Here is a 17,596-nt window from a genome sequence, read left to right as displayed (position 1 = left end):
AGTTGCTGGCAATGCAAATAGATACAGAAAGCTAATAAATCCCAGGTGACAACCAACTGACAAAAACTCGTAGAAGTCCAAATGAATAGAAATCTTAAAGATTGTAAAAAAAATAAAAAAGAAAAGAAGGGAAATGACTTCAGTGGATAAATCAGATAACTACATATTTCATCCCAGAAAAAGAAACTCTGATTTCTTAATCTTAATTTTAAAATTGTGATATACATTCACCTTGAACTTGAGAGTAAAAGAAATGGTGATTCTAAAATAAACACTGCTGTCACATGGCAGTGGCCCCAGAGAGATAATGTGGGTTAGGAGGAGAGATAGGAAACCCAGATATAATGTCCTTTGGGAAAACTAATGAACTGGTGATTGACTTCAGGAGACTGGAGACACTGAAAACTGAACTCAAAATATAAGAAGAATACATTAGTACTTTGTTGTCAAGTTTCTTTAAAAAATAATTATTCCTCTTGAAAGCAGTAAATGCAAATGCACAGAATTCTAAAGAAACTACTACTATATTTATACCTATGGATCTTATATTCCTTTATGTTTTGGCTTCTGTACTATTTTACATCCTTTTCCCAATCTGTGATTCTCGCTTTCCATGTCCCTTTTTTAACTTCAGAATTTATGTTGAAGGAGACAAAAAAAAAAAAGTAAATTAAAAATCCTTTACAAATCTCCATTAACTATCTTAGAGGGGGAGCTTGTATTTCATTGACTGCAGTTTATGCAAATAGGATCAGAGGAATTAACATATTGGAAGGAGCTGACATTTGTCCTGATATATTGAATCGTTAGCATGACAGAATCACTTAAGCTGGATTCACTAACATCAGGTTTCCTCTCATTATTGACCCCTACAGAGTAGGCTCTGACAAGTGGAACTGCTGCAAAGTTCATTAATAATGTGGAATAAATCAATTGTTCAGGAAATACTGAAAACAGATGACACTGAACTCGTACATTTTGCAAGTTCAGCACAAATCCATCTCCGGCAAGGACACAGAATCTCCCCATGTCCTTTTCTGACCTACCCATGGAACCTGGTCTCCAATACTCCTTTCCTCAAGCATTCCATGGCTGTACAGCTATTCAACCCCCTGGGAGCACAATGGGCCAATGGTCCCTCAAAAAGAAATAGCTTCAGGCCCGAAAAGAAAGAACGTGGAAGCTTTCCCAAGATTTACAAACATTAAGTAAGTGATAGCCATGATTTAGGGTGTGTGCTTGGGCTTTATTCACACTTATGGTTAATATTTCAAACACACTGCTTCTATTGCCCTGGACCCTAACTAATAAGAACTGAGCTCGTGTGGGTTAAAGGGTATTGTCATAAAGGACCAGGAACATAACTTGGTATATTTTTTATGATGCAGGGTCAGCTACTTCCAGGATGTGAAGAATTCCTTACTATAGGTGTTGGACCTTGTGGTTACAGGCACCGACATGTCATGTCTTTCAAGTAGCATCCCTGTTCTTATTACTAACATCACCTCAACCTCTTCAAATTGTAATCACTGAAATTACTGTCACCTAGAAGTTTTAGTTTAAACATGTCTGTTCTCCAAAAATCTTTAGCTGGGTTTCTATGTTATACAATATAATCAGCTTGTGTTGGTCTATCCTATCGGGGAAAGAAATAACATGGATAAAGAAAATCCACAGAGAATCCAAAAATAATCTGATTTTAGCCAATAGATTCAACTTCTCACCCACCAAGCCTTAAATTGAAGCTCCTTTCCTTGATTGATTTTTCCCCCTCTTCAGAATGGCTTAATAGAAATGCTAATGAGCAGTGTAATAACCAAACGAGAGGGTGGAAAGAGAAAAAGAGTGAGAATCAACAGAAGAGAATAATCTACAAAGTAAGAAACTGGTCATAGTCTGCTAAGAATGAATTATCCAGATTCTTAAATTGGCAAGTCACACTCGTTCCTCTACATGCTTCTTTCTTTTTTTTAATCAGTCTACTTATTTAAAAAGGAAAGTGAGTTCCAATAGTACATTACAGACAAGAATCCTTGAGACAAAAATCAACATGAAAACATGTCCATTATATTGTTTTGGGTTGTTTTAGGGGCAGAGGGTGGATAGTGTTTCTATAAAACCTAAATTGCCTTGGTAGGTAGGGGATATTTCTACTGGTTTTATTTTTTTTATTTAAAAAATAAGGCTATATATAACGATTTTATATGCCTCAAGAACTTCTTTGAAATTATTAACAGAAGTCTCAGAGCACATAAAATTGAGGCTCCCTCTGTGAGTGTGGCCTCTGATCCCTGGCTGGTCCTTCTCCTTCATTCTCAATATAAACATCCCCTCTTCAGAGGGAGCACCACAGAGCCGTCTTCCCTATTAGTCCTCATTTTCACATTCTTTTTATTTCCTTTCTAGCCTTTATCTTTTATAATTGCTATGTTTGTTCACTCATTAGCTCTTTTTAAAGTTTTTTAGCTCCCAGTGCTTAAAATGCAAGCTCCGTGAGAGCAGCAATATAGTCAATATTTTTCATCAGAGTGACTGGCACATTGTAGAATGGTAATAAATATTTGTTGAATGAATGAATAAGTAAAAACATGAGTACTTTACATACATCCAGCTTTCCATCTATCAATGTTTTCTGTGTTTCTTAGAATATGGTATGAAAACTGATTCTGATTCCGTTTTTCCGGGACACTCTCCAAAACCAAAGTAGTCCAATCAGCTTTAAACTCTGTATAAAAGGATTCTGTACAAGAAAAGTATTTTAGCAGCCTCTGTTTTAGGACTAAACATTCTCATTACAGAAAAAATGAGTGGAATTCTCTTTTGTTAGGAAAGTGACACAAAAATACTCCTTAAGTTTCTACTAAAAATACTCCATAAGTTTCTACTAAGAGTGAAGTAAGAAAAAACCAGGTTCTTCTTAAAATGCAATAGCCCAGAGAAATCCTTTACCTTCGGTGGTCAATACCAAAGTGTTTAAGATGGCACAAGGTAACATCAGAAAGCTTACTAACCCTACGGTGCTCATCATTTCACAATATATAAGCACGTCAAGTCAACGCGTTGAACACCTTACATTTATACGATGTTATATCTCAATTATATCTCAATAAAAATTTTTTTAAATAAGAAATCACACTTAAATGGTCTCCCAGTTTTAATGTATTCATTCATTTATTGAACAAATATTTATTTGGGGCTCCATTTATGTGCTAGAGACTAGGCAGGACACTGAGGTTATAATGAGAGCAATATAGATACAGAGCTTAAAACTACCTAATATACATATAGCTCTTTGCAATACAGGATATACTTTCTAATCTACTGTCTCTTTAAAATTCCAAGCATGATTTTATGTTTATTGAAAATATCAAAGCGGAGTGTCTAGGTGGCTCAGTCGGTTAAGTGTCCTACTCGTGATTTTGGCTCAGGTAAGGTCCTCAGGACCTTGGGATCAAGTCCCGAGTCTGGGCTCCACGCTGGGCATGGAGTCTGCTTAAGATTCTCTCTCTGGGCGCCTGGGTGGCTCAGTTGGTTAAGCGACTGCCTTCGGCTCAGGTCATGATCCTGGAGTCCCGGGATCGAGTCCCGCATCGGGCTCCCTGCTCAGCAGGGAGTCTGCTTCTCCCTCTGACCCTCTTCCTTCTCATGCTATCTCTCATTCTCTCTCTCTCAAATAAATAAATAAAATCTTAAAAAAAAAAAAAAAGATTCTCTCTCTGCCCCTTCTCCCTCTCTCTCCCTCTCTAAAAAAAAGGAAAAGAAAAGAAAATATCAAAGCATGGCTTCTGGGCCTAAGCCCCCAGTTAAGTAAAGAAAGCCTGAGGCCCAAAATCTAAGATAATAACTAGGGCCTCCAAATTAAAATAAAATCACATTTGTAGAGAATTTCACTTGTTTCATTCTATGTGACTATAAGCTACGTATTTAAATTAATAAAATATAACAGTGAAAAGGCAGCAATCATTACTCTAAAAACAAAGTTGAATACTTTGGAAATATTCGATAAAAGCAAGTATATTGGGGGAATAACTGTAAAAAAGAGAAAATTCAAAAACTCCAAAGAATTCCGCACTTAGAATTCTCCACAATATATTTAAGTTCTTACTTCTCTTTAAAGAAAATAAAATAGGAAAAGCACATCAGGCACTCAAGCATGTCATTTATACAAGAAATATGAAAATGAATTCCAAAAGCAGACCCATACTAAAATAAAACCAAAAGTAGTGAAATAAGACAGACATAGAAAGACAAATGCTGTATGACATCATTTATGTGTAGAATCCAAAAAAGCTAAACTCATAGAAAAGGAGTCGAATGGTGATTCCCAGAAGCCAGGGCATGGGGGAAACAGGGAGATGTTGACCGGAGAGTGTAAACTTCCAGTTATACAGTGAGTAAGTCCTGGGGATCTAATGCACACCATGGTGACTGTAGTTCACAATACTGTATTATATACTCGAAAGTTGCTAAGAGAGTAGATCTTAAATGTTCTCATCACAAAAAAGAAATGGTAGTCAGGTGAGGTGATGGTGATGTTAGCTAATGCTATGGTTTAGCTATTTATATTAGCTTATACTTATTTAGCTTATATTATTTATTATTTATAGCTATAGGCTATTTATATTACTTGTAAGCTTAGTTTATATTATTTCACTATATATATATATGTGTGTGTGTATCAAATCAACATATTGTATACCTTAAACTTACACAACACTATATATGTCAATTATATCTCAAAAGCTGGGAAAAAGTAAATAATTTCTTTAAAAAGATAAAAATAGAGAAAAACATTAATTTTTTTAAAAAGTAAATATATACATACATTCAACAAAAGCTTTTACCCTACTTTTTTTTTTTAAGATTTTATTGATTTATTCGTCAGAGAGAGAAAGAGCACAGCAGGGGGAGTGGCAGGCAGAGGGAAAAGCAGGCTCCCCACTGAGCAAGAAGCCTAACGTGGGACTCGATCCCAGGGCCCTGGGATCATGACCTGAGCCAAAGGCAGACGCTTATCTGACTGAGCCACCCACGAGTCTCTACCCTACTTTTTTTTTTTTTTTAAGGGGCTAATAAAAGTACACTTAAACATTTGAAGTTAAAATCTTTAAATTGTGTATGACTTTTACAAATCCCAGTTTTTTTTTGTTTTTTTTTTTAAGATTTTATTTATTTATTTGACAGAGAGAGACATAGCGAGAGCAGGAACACAAGCAGGGGGAGTGGGAGAGGGAGAAGCAGGCTTCCTGCGGAGCAGGGAGCCCGATGTGGGACTTGATCCCAGGACCCTGGGATCATGACCTGAGCCGAAGGCAGACACTTAACGACTGAGCCACCCAGGCGCCCTACAAATCCCAGTTTTAATGATTTTTCTAAATTAATAAGTACTATCCCTGAGCACTTTTAAAAAGAGGGCATCTATTGTACCTATGAAGATATAACAATTGGATTGTCATGAGAATTCTGACTAACTACAATGGATACTAAGAAGTAATAGAATAATAACTTGATTGTGGTGACAGGAAGTTTAAAACAAAGTGTCCATGTGTAGACAAGTCAAGTGTGATGGAGGTACCCCATGGAGTACTTGGAGTAATCAGAAGCAAGGTACATGTACAGCAACACAGATCATCCTTTTTTTTTTTTTTTTTAAGTGAGCTCTACATCCAATGTGGGGCTCAAACCCACGACCCTGAGATCAAAAGTCACATGCTCTACCAACTGAGCCAACCAGGATCATTCTTAAAGGCAAGTGATGAGTCACGACAATTAAGGAAGAAAACGAAATCTATAGTTCACAATATCCTTTATGTAAATTAAAAATATACACATGGAGAAAAATACATTTTCAATCAAAAACATACATATTAAATACATTAGAATAGGCTTAACAGGAAAGGGAGAGAGTTATAGGAAGTGAAAGGTAATAAATACAAGCATACCTAAATTCATACATATACATATACATTTAAATATATAAACATACATTTATATGTACATACAGACATTCAAGGACCAATGATGATAATGAAGAATGATTAACTCAATCCTCTATATATCAATTTAAAAATATATATTAATGGCCTTGATAATTTATTTTTATTTTTGTCTTATGTTCACAAACTGAAACCATAATTCTGCCCACCTTTTTCAGTCCCCACACAATAATTCATCAATTTCTTTTAGTCATCTTCAGCTCTCTGGGTTCCCATCAGATTTTAACACATATCTATGTGGTGCTAAGTATATATCAGAAACTGTCATGGATTGAGGATGTAAGGAAGGTCCTTTCTTGAGCACCTCCAATGAAGAGGACCTCACTACCAGACTGTTTGGAAAATGGGGATGAACAAGAAAAGGCACCTGAGAGAATGACATTCTTGCTGCTGTTGAATTACAGCTCTGCCACATGCCCTTTGACAAGTTACTTCAATTTCCTGAATCACAGTTTCCTCATCTAGCAAATGGAAATAATAATGGAACCTATCTAATGGGTTATTGGGAAGATTACATAAGATAATGCATGGAAAACACTGTCCTGGCGGGCACACAGTAAGGGCTCAATAAATGGTAACGAAAGAAGGAAAGAAGAAAAAGAAAGAAAGAAGAAAGAAAGAAAGAAAGAAAGAAAGAAAGAAAGAAAGAAAGAAAGAAAGAAAGAGAAAGAAAGAAAGAAAGAAAGAAAGAAAGGAAGGAAGGAAGGAAGGAAGGAAGGAAGGAAGGAAGGAAGAAAGAAAAAGAAAGAAAGAAAGAAAGAAAGAAAGAAAGAAAGAAAGAAAGAAAGAAAGAAAGAAAGAAAGAAAGAAAGAAAGAAAGAAAGAAAGAAAGAAAAGGAAAGAAAGAAAGAAAGAAAGAAAGAAAGAAAGAAAGAAAGAAAGAAAGAAAGAAAGAAAGAAAGAAAGAAAGAAAGAAAGAAAGAAAGAAAAAGAAAAGAAAGAAAGGAAGGAAAGGAAGGAAAGAAAGAAAAACAGAGAGAGAAAGAAAGAGTTCCATATACTTTACAATTGTTAACTCATTTAATCCTCAAAACACCCCAGCGAGGGAGGTATTACTATTACACCCACATTTTACAGAAGAAGCTGAAGGGAGACACAGCTATTTAACTCACTCAAAGTTGCATAGCTGGTGGCAGAAACAGGAGGTCTGAGCAGAGTCTATGTCTTAACCATCACACTATGTAAAGCTGCCTCTTAGTGAGGCAGAATGTCAGATGGAAAAATGCTTATTCTAATACAGACCCAGAGTCAACGCCCTCCTATAATTATCAACAAGTGGCAATGTAGAAAAATCACCAAGTACAAGGCTAGATATTGTATCTACTACTGTGTTATCTGATTTATTGCTCATACTAGTAGCAGAGGAAATTACACTCAGAAAGGTTAACTAATTTGTTTCACATCACACAAGCTAGTAGGCAGCAGAACAAGGATTTGAATCCCAGCAGCACCACAATTTTGCATGACTATGAGGGACTGCACATATTGTAGTCTATGTGAATGGCATCCTTGATATGTGCTGGCTATGAATCTAGGTATATTTCTTTTTCTTTAAATTTTTATTTGAATTCCAGTTAGTTAACATAGTGTGTAACAATAGTTTCAGGTGTACAATGTAGTGATTCAACAAGTCCATACACCACCAGGTGCTCATCACAAGTGCACTTCTTAATCCCCATCACCTATTTCACACATCCCCCACCACCACCTCCCCTCTGGTGATCATCAGTTTGTTCTCTATAGTTGAGTCTGTTTCACTTCACATCTAGTACTTTTTCCACTACAAAGCTTTAGAATCAAATAAGGCCTTATAGCATAATCAACACAGTGACAAATGACTCTGCAAGGCTTTGCCATAGATTGGCATTTCAATTCTATTAGATCTTGAATACTTAATACACAAATTGCTCTCTATATCAGGAACGGAATTTCAGCCTGCTCCCCTTTGTTCTGTAGCTGTGGTCTTCAAATTACAAATTCCATCAGGCCACCAGCATTATAAAATTCATTAAGTATTTAGGGAAACAACTCTGACAGATAATCCACAGTGCTGAAAAAATCTCTTCATTCTTAGTAGAATGATCAAAGTATAGCTTTTAAATGGTTTTCTCTGATAGCATGTAATCAATGTTATAAGCATTTTCATAACCTTGTCATTCATTCATCCATTCACTTAAGAGTTATTCAATTTTCACTATGGGCCAGATCTTCTTTGAAAATACTCTACCTATTGCTTAACTAATTTTAAATTTAGCCAGAAGATTCTATAATTATGCAAATACAATATATCTGAGGTGACTTCTACCATCTCATTATATTCTTTTCAGTGGTTCATCTTTCTTTGTGCTATTGATTACTTCTGTTAGCATCCTTCTAAGCAATAGCTAATACCTGTTGGATACAGTAAATACTACAATCTGGAGATCTGCTACTTCCCTGCATAATCAAAGTATAAGTAGTACAAGAAGAGATAGTGGGGGCTGTCACATGATATGCCCATCGCCAAGGAAGATGGGCGTGCAAGTCTGTCAGAAGAGGTTTACTCTGAGGACCCATTTTCCTAACGCGCTGCAATGTCAGGATCATGCAAAGCCCCCACCACTCAAATAGTGCATTGGAGATTTTCTCAGGAAATCTTGACTCTCCCACCATCCCGCCATGCTTCCAAATGGAAATACATAAGTAAATCGTGGCCTCTGCCTAGTGAAAGAGAAGACTGTATAATAAGAAGTAAAATGTTTTGAACACCTAGAAACCAAGAATAGATGCTTTCAATTCTTTGAATAAACAGAATAATAATAATAATGTACCCTTGCACTGTACTTACAATGTGCTAGGCACTATTCAAAGTGACTTCCATATATTTAATTTCATTAAATCTTCACAACTTCACCTATCAATTATAGTTGACATATAATTTATACAAGTTTCAGGTGTACAACATAGTGATTCGATAATTATATACATTATGAAATGCTCACCATAATAAGTATAGCTTACCATCTGTCATCATACAAAGTTATTACAATATCATTGACTATACTTTTTATCCCTGTGACTTTTTTGTTTTTTAAGTAGAAATCTATACTTATTAATTGATTCCTTTCACTTATTTCAGCTATTCTGCACCCACCTCTGGCTAACAGCAGCTTATTCTCTGTACTTATGAGTATTTGCCATTGTTTGTTTGGTTTGGTTTGGTTTTTAGATTCTATATATAAGTGAAATCATATGGCATTTGTCTTTCTGTCTAACTTAGTTCACTTAGCATGGTATCCTCTAGGTCCATCCATGTTGTCATGATGGTAAGATTTCATTTTTTCTATGGCTGACTATACATTGCATATATATACCACCTCTTCTTTATCCATCCATCTATTGACAGAAACAGGTTGCTTCCATATCTTGGCTATCATAAATAATGTTGCAATAAATGTAAATTAGTGTTTTCATTTTCTTCAGGTAAATACCCAGAAATGGAATTACTGGATCATATGGTATTTCCATTTCTGGTTTTTTGAGGAACCTCCATACTGTTTCCCACAGTGGCTGCACCAGTTTGCATTCCCACCAACAGTGTAGGAGGGTTCCCTTCTCTCCACATTCTCGCCGACATTGTTATTACTTTTTCCTTTTGATATTGATACTAGCTATTCTGACTGGTGTGAGGTGATCTTTCACTGTGGTTTGGATTTACATTTCCCTGATGGCTAGTAGTGCTGAGCATCTTTTCATGTGTCTGTTGGCTTATCTCCACTTCATAAGAAAAGAAAGAGAAAAAGGCTGGAGAAAAAACAACCAAATCCTTAAAAATAACAATTAATGAGCACTTATGTGCTAGGTTCTATGCTTAGAGGTATTAATGCATTCAATCTTCACAGTACCATCCCCATTTTACAGAAGAGAAAACTGAAGCACAGTTAATCAACAGTGGAGCTGTGAGTCAAACCCAATCAATGTAGGTCTAGGGTCTGCACTCTTAAGCACTGCTCTGTACTGCCAGGTCCTGACAAACGGCTAGCAGAGGAAAGTGTGCTGGGTTATCATTTCCACAATTCAAATAACAATATTATAACTATGAAAGATCAATACTTTAAGGGTATATTACATGGCAGCACAAGTACTAAATAATTGCACATCTGAATATGAGTTCAGTCACCTATTCCTCCAAGAAGCCTTTCCTTACCTGGCTCTGCCACTGACCCCCTACTTCACACAGGTAATCATTCCTCCCTCTGCACTTCATAACTCTTCTATTGTTACACTTCTGCTGTTACACTCTGGGACTATAATTTTTCTATTGCACCTTGTCCCCCCCACTAGTTCCTGGCTTCTCTAGGTCAGAAACTTATTTGATTATTTTCTTTTTTTTAAAGATTTTATTTATTTATTTGTCAAAGGGAGGGGGAGAGAGAGAGAGAGCACAAGCAGGGGGAGCAGCAGGCAGAGGGAGAAGCAGGCTCCCCACTGAGCAGGGAGCCCCTTGCAGGACTCAATCTCAGGATTCTGGGATCATGACCTGAGCCGAAGGCAGACGCCTAACCATATAAGCCACCCAGGTGTCTCTTCTTGATTCTTTATTCCTAATATCATGCACAATTTCTGGCACAGAATTGTCCTTTAACTACCATTTGTTGAATGAATGAATGACCCCCCCTTCTAAGGAAATAATTGACATAGATGGTCTTAATCTATCATTCATATTTTTAGCAATAGAAATATGAACATAGTGAGAACACAAAGCTAATGATGTCAAGAGATCCAGCACTGAGACAGATGGATTCCAGCTGCCCACAGGGACATGAATGAGTCTAGACAAGTTGAGCCCAGTCTAAATCAATGGAACAACAAAGCTGACTCATGAGTAATGTTGGTTGTTGTTTCAAGTGTTGAATGTTGGGAGTGCTTCATTATGCAGCAATAGCTATCTCAAACAGGCAACCCTGAGAAAGATTGTTTTGTTGGATTTGTTGATATATTAGAAGAGAAACAGAAATGAACTCTTTGAACCCAAAAGATACTATAAAATAGCCAAAACATCCCCTCAGATCAACATACAAAATATCTAAGAGATGCATTTGGAACCTTTGCTGTGTTCCAAAGCTAGCTCAGAACTCCATAATCTCAGAAAGCACTGATCCATCTATTCATTCACTCATTCATTCATCAAACATGTTTGTATCTCTTATATAACCAACAGTGTCTCATACTCTAGAAATACAATTATAAGATATTCCTTGGCCTAAAAGTGTTTTTACACTAGTGCCTTAACTAGTAAGGGACACTGACCTCTTCCTTGATTATGGAAGGGAATAATGCCTCAAATAATGCCACAGGGACAAAATTCTTCACTGGCTTCCTTTTGTAAACTGGGTAAAATGTACCGTGTGCACCAAGGCCTTGCCAGCCTCATCCTTTCTTAGTGTTCTATTCTATTCCCATATTATTCACGATCTTTTCCATGCTTTTGTGTAACGTGTTCCCTTTGCATATAATTCTCCTTCTTACCTTCTTTGCCTGCCTAATCCAATGTGGTGATTAGGTCTCTATGTGATGACACCTGAGCTGTTTGCAGCTTAAGATCATGGTTTGTTTATTCCATAGAGGGCTTTTTATTATTATTATTTGCCAACATTTAACATTTTGGATAGTTAATGGGGGCTAGGAAGCTTGGTTTCTGACTCCTCCTGGGGAAAAAAAGGATTATCTAATTGTAATTTCTGAAAACAGCAATTAGTTGGAGTCTCCATCATTCCATATTGCCTCTTGAACACCAAGGCTGAATAGAAGTTATCACTGATCATGTCACTTGTGTGACTGTCTCTTTTTATAGAAAATCATGAAGTGTGGTGAATGCCATGGGCACCAGACCCAGACTGCCGAGATTTGAGACCTGACCATGCCACTTCGGGATGATGTGACCTTAGACTAGTTGCTCAATCTTTTTGTGTCAGCCTCCTCAAAAGTAAAATAGAAATAATAATAGGAAGAAGAGTAAGAATAGTCAGAATTTAATGAGTTAATACAATTACAGCACCAAAAGCAATAAATGTCTTGCACTGAATTGCTGTTTTGCTCAAAGGTTTTATTCTTTTATGTGTTCCTGACTGCTCTAGGAGTTTCAGTTTCCAGTCCATGGCTCAACCAAATCCTACTGCCCTTTTAACAAGAAGTCAAAGACCATTTTCTTCTGTGCATTGTGTAAGTGCTTTTGAATGTGCCCTGTGTTTATCTGGTTATATGTCTGCCTCTCTCATCAGGCAGAGTTTCATGAGAGCATGGACCATGCCTTATTCATTTTTATTTTAATCTCCTGCTCTAAGCACAGTGCCAGCTCCATAAAAACTGCTCAATAAATGTCATTGAATCGATGCTAATCTCTCCTACTCTAAATACCTTAAAGCACTAATGTACAGTTTGATTTGTATTAAGTAATTTATCCTTATTTGTCTGATGCTTTGTAAAAGTTCTTCTATCATCTTCCGTGCATGAGCCTTGGTTCTCAGCTACTTTTTGACTGGACAGTAGGGCTATAACTTCCTCTCTCCTGAATTAAACTTCCATACACAACATAGTTGTGTTGCTTCTGTTTGGATTCACACACGCACATGTTATACACTGTGGAATTGTAAATGTTTGAATGGTAGCCAGAATGGGATTCTGGGAACTGGCCATATATCCCATATAATGTCACCGGCACCTAGAATTAGCAAAGGGGAAGGAATGAATGGGGTTTGTCATTTGTTGCTCTTTCTTTCATTCTTTTTTTTTTTCTTTCATTCTTTTATTATCTCTAACTCATCTACTGTTCAGGAAGGCAGGAAGAATATGAGAAGGATTCTCCTTGATTATCTAGGCTCTAGAAGGGTCAGAGACCAAGAGAATGCTGCTGAAATAAAGGAAAGAGAAGGATGAAATTAGCACTTGTTGAGCAACAATTATTTATATTCTACATCACACACATGATATCTAATTTCCCAAAACAATTTTATGAAGTATAGGAAGTACCTCCACTTCACATATGAGGAAATTGCTGCTTCAAGAAGTTATGCTATTTACTCAAAGTCCCACAGCCACAGTCCCTAGTTAGAACCAGATGTTGGGCCCAGGTTTGCCAGTCTCCAACGCCCATGCTCTTTCCACCACCCCACACCACTCTAGGACAGCAGACTGAAAACGCACATGCTAAACTGCTAAACAGGATATGGGGAGTAACCAACTATCCGGTAGAGGAGAAATGAATACAAGTGTCACAGAGAACAGAAGCTAAACATGAAGCACCATTTGCAATACTATAACTAAAAATAAGCAAAGCACTGGAGAGCTCAAAAAAGATCTCACATATGAAAGTCATCAATCTATTTTTTCTACTTTATTCAGCATGAATAAACAATTCCCTCCTAGACTATATAACGTGGAAGGATTTGGGGAGTTTGGAGTACAGGTCACAGACAAAACACACATAGAGGATGGGAACAATGGGTAGAGTAAATAGTCAAGCAGGCTTTCCTTCCTTTGTAACAACACCAGAGGAAGGGCCACCTGGGTGGCTCAGTCGGTTAGGCATTTGCCTTCGGCTCAGGTCATGATCCCAGGGTCCTGGGATCAAGCCCCACATCGGGCTCCCTGCTCAGCGGAGAGTCTCCTTCCCCCTTTCCCTCTGCCTGCTGCACCCTCTGCTTGTGCTCTCTCGTGCTCTCTCACTCTGTCAAATAAATAAATAAAATCTTAAAAAAAACAAAAAACAAAAAACAACAAAAAAACACCAGAGGAAGAGGCAGAATGGTTTCCTTGGGTGACAAACTCATTTCCCAAATATGAACTCAATGTGCTATATTATTAATGATTTTGAATCACTGGCTCTAGTTTTTCTGCTTCTTGCCTTAAATAAGAGGAAATATCTAGCTAGTAGTGACTACCCCCATCCCTCCAGGGTCTCAGAGGGCTACTGGCCAGCTGTTTCATTTTTGGAGTTAAATTAAATGCCTGTGGCCTACAGTATGTTCTGGATAGTCTGCTGAAGATCTGGCATCTGGTCTATTTAGAGAAAGTTCTTCAACTCAACTAATTTCTACTACTAGTAATAGCTAACTTTCAATGATGTCCACTGTGTACCAGCACTGTGCTAAGTGTATTACACAGGCTGTCTCATTTAAACCTCACAGCAATCCTAAAGATGAGAACTATTATTATACCTCACAGTGTAAGTGAGGAAATTAAGGCACAGAGATATACAGAAACTTATTGAAAAGTTACAGAATTAGGAACTAAAAGTGATGCCAGGATGTTATTATATTCTGGACAAGATAGTTGAATCCATCTCAAATGTTTACTGAAATCATTGCTGCAGGACCAGCCTTCCCTACATGCAAATAACTATGGAGTTAGTAAATAATGATAATCCCTTAACATGGGGAAATTACTTTTAATAGCTATGCCCATCATAGGTCAAGAACGGAGAAGCCAGTTAGGAAGGTTAAACAATCAGATCTTTACTTTTAATGGCTCATTCTGACTCATTCCAGGATGGAATAATTTGTTGTGAAATGAGACCTCATCCTCAGGGTCAGTGAAGCCTATATTTTTGCTATTAGGGACCTAGAATTAAGTGATTTTATATTTAAACTCTTACTAACTTTCTGGATTTGATCATGCACTGTGAAACATTTTCTTCAAACAGAATATATAGGCGTCCAAGTTCATTCTGTTTGGCTTGACTGTAGCTGAGGAGGATAAAACTGTGTGGATGTAGGTATCAAATGGGAAGAAATCTTGGAGAAAATTACTGCAGAAAGCAAAATGATTAATCAGTGATATCCAATGACAAGGACGATCAGAATCTATAGATGGGGCAGGAATCCAAAGCAGGTTTGGGATCAGGAGAAAGTGGTGCAAAGGGAATACTTGAACAGGAATTCTTAAGTGACAAGACAATCAAATGTAGACTCTTTGATTTTGTTTTTTTGATGTCTCAAGATGACCCATGATAGCCTAGTCTTCATTCTTGAACACATGTTCAATACTTTTCTGGAAAAGTATTCCAGGGGCAAGTTGGTACAAAATAGTTCTAGAAAAAAAATTTTTTTAATTGAAATCCCCTACTAGAACTAAATCAAGGACAAGGGCAAAACTAGGCCTAACAAGTATTGGTATTCTGAGATCCTTTCTGAGTTTTTGTTCACTTCCTTCTCATTTGAGTTCAGTAGCTCCAGATGCTATCAAGAGATTTTGTGAACCAAAAGTCAGTGCTTTTATTTATTTTTTTAAGTGTGGTAATGATTCAATATTTAATACACAAATCAACTGAATAGAACACAACAGAGTCCGATTCAAAGCGATATAATATGTAATGATTTTTTGTGAGCATATATACACATGTATAACACATTTTATTAAGTTTTTTATTTTAATTAATTCCAATATAGTTAACATACAGTGTTATATTAGTTTCAGGTATACAATAGAGTGATTCAACAGTTCTGTACATTACTCAGTGCTCATCATGAGACGTGTACTCTTTAATCCCCGTCACCTAGTTCACCCAGCCCCCGATCCACCTCCCTTTGGTAATCAGCAGTTTGTTCTCTATAGTTAAGTGTCTGCTGTTTCTTGGTTTCTCTCTCTCTGTTTTTTCCTTTGTTCATTTGTTTTGTTTCTTAAATTCCGCATATGAATAAAATCTATGGTACTTGTCCTTCCTTGACTCATTTCACTTAGCATAGAAACAAAAGTCAGTGCTTTTAAATTTTAATTATTTTTATATTGGGATGATGGAAGTCTATAAATGAAGAAACAAAACTGGTTGCATATCCAAACTGATATCAGGGACACTGGAATCTGATGTAAAACACAAATGTATTTGCTAAAATATATATTTTAAGTGGGATGTTATCAACTTTTCTAAAGGGTATTTCTTCATGGTTTGCTATTTGATTCTAGAGTGAGGTATCTATCTGTGACTATTAAAAATGTAGCACACAACTTTACTAACAATTCAAATTGGAAACAGATCATGAAAATGCTATTTATTTTTCATAACGAAAACAAATAACAAAAGATTGAGAAAATAACAATTCAGTAAGTGGTTGGATAGAGCACAAAGTAAAGCTCACCATTTCTAACAGGAACTAGAACTAGGTTTTGGCTGTTGGTTGACAGTGTCTGCTTGGAACCCTATGTGGAGAATGATTCAGAAGACTCTTTGGAATCACCTTGAAAGAGTACCCCAGTTAGATTAACAATGTCTACTGTGACTCTGGTGTTAGGGAGAGGTAATAACAGGTTGGGTGTTTCCTATTGCTGATTTAGGCAAAAAAAAAAAAAAGACTTAAAATATATAAATAAATAAATAAAATAAAATAAATCTACTTGGTACATGTATTAGTTAAAATAGGCTAGGCAAGGCTGAAGTAACAAATATAACCTTAAATCTCAATGACTAACACAAGAAAGGTATGTTTGACAGTCATGCAAAGTCTGAAGCACTTTGAGCAGACTTCCTCCTTCTTGTAACTGGACCATCTGTACATTGGCCCCCAAGGTCACCGTAATTAAGAAAGAGTAAGTGGAAGGACAGTGAGAGATGTCTTAAAAAGTCTCTCCCTAGGGAGAAAGAGGAGCAGACAAAAGCTTGAACTGGTACATAGAGGCCTGGGGGGTTGGAGTGCCTCAGTTTCCTCTTCAACAGCAACTGAATATTTATAAGTATCTGAAAGCAAGCATGATCCTTGATGGCACAAATGTAGACTTATCTCTTTTCCCACCTCCTGCAGGAAGCAGGATGGGGACAGGCAGCACCTGGTAGGCAGGATGGTTTGCCCCTCCTCCCTTCATCCCTTCTCGAAGTCTTGAGGCCTCAGTGCCTGCAACAGCTGGCCTTGGGCAAACACAAGACTAGGTTGTTTACTGAAAGAAAAAAAAAAAAAAGGCTCTCCCTGAAACTGGCACACATCAATGGTGCCTACTTCTCATGGGCCAGAATCCAATCACAAGGCCTCAGCCTAGCTAGAACTCATGGATACTGGGTGAATGTTAACTATTTCTGCCACGGCACATGAAAACAATTTATGAAACTGATTCTGGGCTTCTTCTATGACATGAAAGCTAAGGTTATTCAATTAATTCTATTTGATATTGGCTTAGGTGGCAGGCAAAGAGCACTTTCTCTTAAACGTTAGCCTGAAGAAAAAAATGAACTTCAATCAATCAGGACAAAATTAGAACTACAAACTGGTTGTGAGCCAGCCAGGAGATACTGCCTATCCTCATACCCTTGCTCCTCTGTCCTGATAGTTAATATAGTGTTAAAGTCCAGATTCCAGCAGAAAACAGAATCCAACACAGATGGCTCAAGAGGTTTTAATGAAGGAACTATTTAGGAAGTGTGGATGGAGTCAAAGGAACCACCAATGGATGAAGAAACCAACAATAGCAGTAAGTTATTACCCACTAGAGATGATTTCTGAAAGGGCAAGAAGAAGAACTAGTGTCCTCAGAGCCCAGTGAGTGCTGGAGCCATTGAAGAGGAGCAGCCACACAGGAGCTATAGTCCTACAAGGATGTGGCCACTGCAAAAGAATATGAACAGAGCATAGATGGAG

At 37.1% G+C, this 17,596-nt stretch overlaps 1 non-coding gene across 1 annotated transcript; it reads right to left on the bottom strand.

Annotated features, from left to right (window-relative positions):
- Positions 1 to 5,663: 5,663 nt before the first annotated feature.
- On the bottom strand, positions 5,664 to 5,737 carry TRNAK-UUU. The gene has a single exon. It is a non-coding gene; the product is annotated as a tRNA-Lys (tRNA).
- Positions 5,738 to 17,596: the final 11,859 nt, after the last annotated feature.

Source organism: Zalophus californianus, chromosome 2, assembly GCF_009762305.2.
Source record: "Zalophus californianus isolate mZalCal1 chromosome 2, mZalCal1.pri.v2, whole genome shotgun sequence".
In the NCBI taxonomy this organism is placed as follows: Eukaryota; Metazoa; Chordata; class Mammalia; order Carnivora; family Otariidae; genus Zalophus; species Zalophus californianus.
Note: the sequence above shows the minus strand (reverse complement) of the source record. Positions and strands in the feature narration are given on the sequence as shown.